Source organism: Dipodomys ordii, unplaced genomic scaffold, assembly GCF_000151885.1.
Source record: "Dipodomys ordii isolate 6190 unplaced genomic scaffold, Dord_2.0 Scaffold1000004025, whole genome shotgun sequence".
Classification (NCBI taxonomy): Eukaryota; Metazoa; Chordata; class Mammalia; order Rodentia; family Heteromyidae; genus Dipodomys; species Dipodomys ordii.
In genome coordinates, this window is record NW_012287642.1 from 171 (window position 1) to 6,428 (window position 6,258).

The 6,258-nt window shown below is 62.9% G+C and overlaps 6 non-coding genes across 6 annotated transcripts; 3 read left to right on the forward strand and 3 right to left on the reverse strand.

The window, feature by feature from the left end:
• Positions 1-620: 620 nt before the first annotated feature.
• Positions 621-691, reverse strand: Trnag-gcc. Its single transcript has one exon. It is a non-coding gene; the product is annotated as a tRNA-Gly (tRNA).
• A 1,627-nt stretch (positions 692-2,318) lies between these two features.
• Trnal-cag lies at positions 2,319-2,401 on the reverse strand. Its single transcript has one exon. It is a non-coding gene; the product is annotated as a tRNA-Leu (tRNA).
• A 550-nt stretch (positions 2,402-2,951) lies between these two features.
• On the forward strand, positions 2,952-3,023 carry Trnad-guc. Its single transcript has one exon. It is a non-coding gene; the product is annotated as a tRNA-Asp (tRNA).
• A 581-nt stretch (positions 3,024-3,604) lies between these two features.
• Trnag-ucc lies at positions 3,605-3,676 on the forward strand. Its single transcript has one exon. It is a non-coding gene; the product is annotated as a tRNA-Gly (tRNA).
• Positions 3,677-4,095: 419 nt separating this feature from the next.
• Trnae-cuc lies at positions 4,096-4,167 on the forward strand. The gene has a single exon. It is a non-coding gene; the product is annotated as a tRNA-Glu (tRNA).
• Positions 4,168-5,864: 1,697 nt separating this feature from the next.
• Positions 5,865-5,935, reverse strand: Trnag-gcc. Its single transcript has one exon. It is a non-coding gene; the product is annotated as a tRNA-Gly (tRNA).
• Between the last annotated feature and the right edge of the window lie 323 nt (positions 5,936-6,258).

Consider the following 6,258-nt stretch of genomic DNA (forward strand, 5'->3'; position numbering starts at 1 on the left):
AATGGTGGCATCACTTCACCACTGAGACCAAACCTGCACGGGGCGAGTTTATGTAATGAAGTCTAGTGACATGGAATGAAGTCCAGGCACAGGCTCATACAGTGATGCCCAAGGAGCAGACGAGGTGCAAGTGGTGAGCCTTGAACCAAGGTGTGGGAGATGAGGAGTTGTGGGTGGGGTGAGGGTAGAGACAGGTGTGGGTGTCAGCTGTGGTGCAGTGGGGGTATTCGAAGACATGCTGTGGCTCTGGGCGACCCAGTGAAGGTGGCCATGTGCACATGGGATGATTCTGTGGGGAGTCCTGAGAGGTCCCTGGTGTGCACGGATGCCGGTGGGGTGTAGCTTGTGGACTAGATAGGAGTTTGAAGTGAGGGTGGTCATGTCCATAGATGGGTAGGAGATATCAGAGGGTGAGGAGATTGTGTGGCAGGCTGGGCTGAAGGTGCAGTGTGGTGGGCTGTTTTTGTGTTTGTGTGAAATGGGTTAGAGTGAAGGAGTGGTGGGCAAGGAAGGGAAAAGGAATAGTTGCGTTTGCCAGTGCATGTGCGTGTGCATGTGTGTAAATGAGGGAAGTGAGGAGCAGAGCACCCACCGGGGCAAAATGTGCTGTGGTAGTGCATTGCACGGGCCGGGAATCGAACCCGGGCCTCCCGCGTGGCAGGCGAGAATTCTACCACTGAACCACCCATGCATAGACGACATGCTGTTTCTGGGTATGCCCCAGATGTGCTCCCAGGTCGGCGAGGGCAGGCCGTTGACTTCCTGCCCTCTGAGCAACTGCTGGCTTCAAGAGTGCGCCGGGATCCTGGATGGCACAGGGAGCCAGCAGCTGGGCAAGTCGAAAAAAGGCTGGCTCCCAAACAGTCAGTCGGTCCAGGAGGGAGCGGTGGGGCGCCCGGTGCTGCAGGGAAGGGGCGTGGTGAGCGAGGTGTAGACTCACTCCTTTCCGCCTTGCCATCTGGGTCAGGAGGTGCGACGTGTGTGTCCCGCCATGCCGTGCCATGCCGTGTGCCGTGAGTGGCCGAGTGCCATGGTTTCCACAGCCACCAGTACTGTCCAAAGTGTGGATGCCCTCTCTTGACGAAGCTTGCCCGGCCTGGCTGGCCTGGCCTGGCCAGTCTGGTACGATGCACAGGTCAGAGGCACCACTTGCGGTGGCGCGGGGCCGCCCTGGTGTGTTCCCACGTCCCAGGCCCTGTGCTTTCCCTTAGGGGTGCTTTGTGGTGTCCAGGTGGTCGACGCCGGGGCTGGAGCTAAGCCGCCCTGGCCACTCCTGCCGGTCATTGTCTTGGCGTGGCTCGGCACCCCTCTGTTCCCTTGTTTTGCCCTGCCCTGCCCTGCCCTGCCTTGGGCTTTCCTGGGGTCTGTCTCTCACTGGCGAGCCTCGCCTGGGTGTGCCTCATTGTGAGAGATGTTGGCCAGTGCGGGCAGAGAAAGCAATGCAGCCAGCGCGTCCAACCCCAAGGCAAGCTGTCCCATGAGGAGGAGGATGGGAAGACAGGGAGCGCGTCCACCCCGGCAGGGTGCTGTGAGAACGGGATGAGAAAAGGGAATGAGTCAGAGGACGGGGTGGGGGGTATGTGGGGCAGAGACTGGTGAACAGGACAAGAAGTGGCACAGGGTTGTCCCCTAGAGCCTCGGTGTGCACAAATGTGCGGCTTTGGGCGAGTGGCTGCCTGGGCCCTGCTGCCGTTAGCCGGTGGTGTGGGATGGGTGGGAGGGCTTTCCAAATGGCACAGGTGTGAGCGGTTTTGGGCTCAGGGCAGCCACCAGTCAGTCTGTCTTTTTCCCTGTGTGGGCTTGTTGGTTAGGGTTGTGTTGGAGGGAAACACTGGGCTTGAGTGTGTGTGTGTGTGTGTGTGCGCGCGCGCGCATGTCTTCTGTTGTGTGTGCGGGTGTTGAATGGTGGGGGTAAGGGGAGATGGAAGGTGGAGGGCCAGCAGAGCAAGCCACTGGAGGAAAGAAGGAGGGAGCGGTAGATGGAAGGGGTGAAGCTCCACCTGAGTCGGTGGGTCGTGCGTGTGTGCGTGGCTGGGAATGGACTTTGACAGTGGGTAGAAGGCCCTGCCCGCATGCCCGCCACCCCACCACCCCACCGGTGGGAGGGCGAGAGGGAGTGGGGGGTGGGTGGGAGGGGAGGGAGGAAGGGAGAGGCGAGAGGAGGAGCAAGATACAAGGGAGGCAGCCAGCCAGCGGGGAGGGTGGCAAGAAAGCGAGGGCAAGGCAGGAGGAGAAGGCAAGGTAGTGCTGTGATTGTTGGCTGGGATGGGCGGGCCGCAGGCAGGGTTCCCTGAGTGTCTGTGGCCAAAAGGCGAAGTTGTCAGGAGTGGGATTCGAACCCACGCCTCCAGGGGAGACTGCGACCTGAACGCAGCGCCTTAGACCGCTCGGCCATCCTGACGGCGCGGCGCGGCTGGTGGCTTCTCCTCTCGCCTGGCTGGGGCCAGGCGTGCGCCCTGGCCGGGAGCCGCGTCCACCGGGGTGCGCTTGGCGCGCCGTATTGCCGGCCTGGGGGTCGGAGGGCAAGCGGGGTCAGCGGGGAGGCTTAGGGGCTCAGTCCCGCGAGGTCAAGCGCACGCCCGCCCCCGCGAGCGAGCGGCGGCTGCGGGCGGCGTGCAAGCTGGAGGCGCGCAACCAGCCGCTGCGGGCCGGCCGGTGCTTCTTGCTCGGCTCCGCACCTACTGGCACCGAGGCGGCGGCGGCGGCGGCGGCGGCAGCGTAGCCGGACAGGTGACCCCGGCCGGCAGGTGGCCCCGGGTGGGTCCTTGGCAGGCGGGTGGGGCGGGGCTTGTGGGATGAGCGCGGCAGCGCGGGCTTGGGCTTGGGCTTGGGCTTGGGGTCGGAGGCCAGACAGGGCAGATGCGAGCCCCAGGCCGGGGCTGGAGGGCCGCGGGTCCGGGTCCGGGCGGCTGTCGGAGAGGGGCCTGTGTCCCCGACGGCGGGCGGCGTCATCCTCGTTAGTATAGTGGTGAGTATCCCCGCCTGTCACGCGGGAGACCGGGGTTCGATTCCCCGACGGGGAGGCCGCTGTGGCGTTCTTTTTGCCCAGCGCGGCCTCTCTGCTCCAAGGCGTCCTCACTTCAGCAGCTCCAGGCCCCCTGGTCCACCTCTCGGTCGTGGTCGGCGTCTGCCGCCCAGCCACCAGTCGGGACTCACAGACGAGCGAGCGAGCGGGCCCTTGCAGTGGGTGTGGTGGGCTGGGGGTCGGGCGAAGGAAGACGCTGTGGCTGTCGGCCGTCGCGTCGCCGCGCCCGCGTCCAGCCCGGGAGGCGTGCCGCGCAGGGCTCCGGAGCAGTCAGGCCGCCGGAGCTCGGAGGGCGCCCGGCAGGAACCAGGAGGCTAGGCTGGACCCAACCCGTCCCTTTGCGTGGCTGCGGCAGCCAGCAGCTTCGGGCGTGGCGCAGGACGGGCCGTGTGTGGCTCGGGCTGGCCGGGCAGCGCCGCGTGCGTGTCCCAGCCCACAGAGAAGTCAGGTGCGAGACACGCGCTCCCCGCACCCGCACCCGCACCCGCACCCACACTCCGCAACCCCCGCCTCCTTCCCCGCAGGAGCTGTGGCCCGCGCCAGTCCCCGGCGTCCTGTGTGCGCTGGCCATGGCGTGTGGCGTTGGTGGTATAATGGTGAGCATAGCTGCCTTCCAAGCAGTTGACCCGGGTTCGATTCCCGGCCATCGCAACGCAGCCCCAGGCTACTCAATGCAGCCGGCCGACCTTTTAGCCAGCTCCAGCTGTGGCTCGGCCTGCGCGAGGGAGGAGAGGGCGTGGGGGCCGGAGTGCACGCGTGTTGTGCTGGACACTGCCGCAGCCGGCCAGACGGCCAGGATTGCGGGCTGCTCGCGGCTACAGGCAGGAGGAGAGCTGCAGCTGGCTTTGCCTTGGCTTGGCTTGGCTTGGCTGACGGGGAGGGAGCGAGGGGGAAAAGGGGCAGGCAGAGGGGGAGGTCGGCCAGGCAACCGGCTCGCCAGTGTCCTTGTCTTTTTGGCCAGCCATACCTCCAACCCATGGGGCCGGTGGATGGCAGGCGTCCAGCGGCGCTGAGTGTCCGGCAGCGCTGCTCGTTTGCAGGAGGAGTGCTCCGTGCAGGCGGTGGCACGCTCCCTGGTGGTCTAGTGGTTAGGATTCGGCGCTCTCACCGCCGCGGCCCGGGTTCGATTCCCGGTCAGGGAAGCCTTTCTTCTTCCTTTCCCACTCTCACTTGCCTTCTTCACTGCCCTGCCACTTCCCATCCTGCCTCCACCACCCCCTTTTGGGACTAGCGCTCCTCCCAGGCCCCCACCGACACTCCTGCTGCGCACTCACCCTTCCTCCTGCAGGCAGCATCACTGCTTGCCTGCTTCTTCCCCTGCCTTGTACCCCACCCTGCCACCTTTAGCTTCTTCCCTTTGCTTTTCCCTTCCTTAGCCAACATCTCCCTTTCCTCATCTGGCCACCCCAGAACTCGCCCGGCCTGCCCAGCAGAGAGAGGAATGCTGACACTGCACCAACACCACCAGCCTATCCTAGCACGAGTGTGCTTGGGAGCAGCAGCGCTCGCGCGCCTGCGCACACGCACACACACACGCACACACGCGCGCACACACACACACACACACACACACACACACCTGAGTCAAGTGCCTGACTTCCTTCTTGAATCTTACTGAGCCTCCACTCCCCTTTCTCCAGCCTCAGCCCATCACAATCTCCAAACCCAGTCTTCCAATCCACCACTCACTCACCCCACACTCCACCACTGGCCCATCCACTGCCTGCCTCTCTCCCTTTCCCTCCTGATCTTACCCTCCCTGCCTCCTTCCCTCCTGTGTTGCATCACTCCCTCTGTCTTTCACTCCCTCTGTCCCTCTGTCCTGCTCTCCTTCCTTTCCTACCTCCCTCAAGGACTCCCTCACCTCACTCACCTGCTTGTTCACTTGCATATCCCCTTCCCCCTGAGCTGCTACCCCACCTCCAACCCTAAGCTCAGGCATTCTTCCCTCTGGCTCATTTGATCACCTGCTCACTCCAACATATACCAAGTCTCTCTCCGATTCTCTCAGGCATCTATCCCTTCCTGCACACCTACCCTACCCTCGCTCTAGCAGTCACTTGTGCAACCTCCAGCTCACTCACTCACTCACTCGGAGGGTGGGATGGATGGATGGATGGATGGATGGAGGAAGGGAGAGAGGGAGGGATTGGGAGAGTGATGGACCTCCATCCACACTTTTCACATACTACAAGCTATATACAGTGGTAGGCTAGTGGTACGGAAGGCTCAAGAGTAAAATCTCTTCTCCATGAAGACCACCTACACCTTGTAAGGGACAAGTTCATGTTTGAGAAGGTAATTCAGTGATGCCCGAGGAGCAGACACTGTGCAAGTGGTGAGCCTTGAGCCAGGCTGTGGATGATGGGAGATGAGGGGTTTGGGTGGGGTGAGGGTGGAGATGGTAGGTGTCAGCTGTGCTGCTGCGGGGATTCGAAGACATGCTGTGGCTGAGGGTGGCATAGGGGAGACAGCATATTCATGGGGCATGGTAGCCCTGGAAGTCCCGGGAGGTCCATGGGATGCACGGATGATAGTGGGGCATGTAGGAGAGCTGAGAACAGGTGTTGTGGCCATTGGAAAAGTGTACTTGTGGGCTGGTTAGTGGTTTGGAGAGAGGGGGTAGGACACGTCAGGAGGGGGGTTGATGGGGTGCCGGGGGGCAGGATGCAGGTACACTGTGGTGGGGTGTGTGCGTGTGTGTTTGAAATGGTGTGAGGTGAAGGACTAGTGGGCAAAGATGGCAGAAGGAATATTTTCTGTCTGACTGTGAGCGTGTGTGGGTGTGTGCGCACACGCGTGCATAGGCTGAGGGCCAAAATAAGGTTGGGCAGTGTACTGCATGGGCCGGGAATCGAACCCGGGCCTCCCGCGTGGCAGGCGAGAATTCTACCACTGAACCACCCATGCACAGTCACCAGTTGCCTTCTGCTCAAGGCACACATGTGCTCCCAGGCTGGCCAGGCATAGCTGTTGCCTCCCTGCCCTCTGTGAGCAACTGCTGATTTCACATGTGCGCCAGGGTCTCCCCGGTGGCACAGGATCCACGATGGTACAGGGGGCCAGGCCATGGGCAAGTAGACAGAAAGGCTGGCTCCCAGAAGGTGGGCTCAGGAGGGGGCCGTGGGTGCCTACTGCTGCAGGGAGGGGGTGGGGTGGGGGGAGTGCACTTTCCCTATCCTGTGCTATCCCTGCTGGACTGCCGATTGGGTTCAGCGTTGTATGTCCGTCAG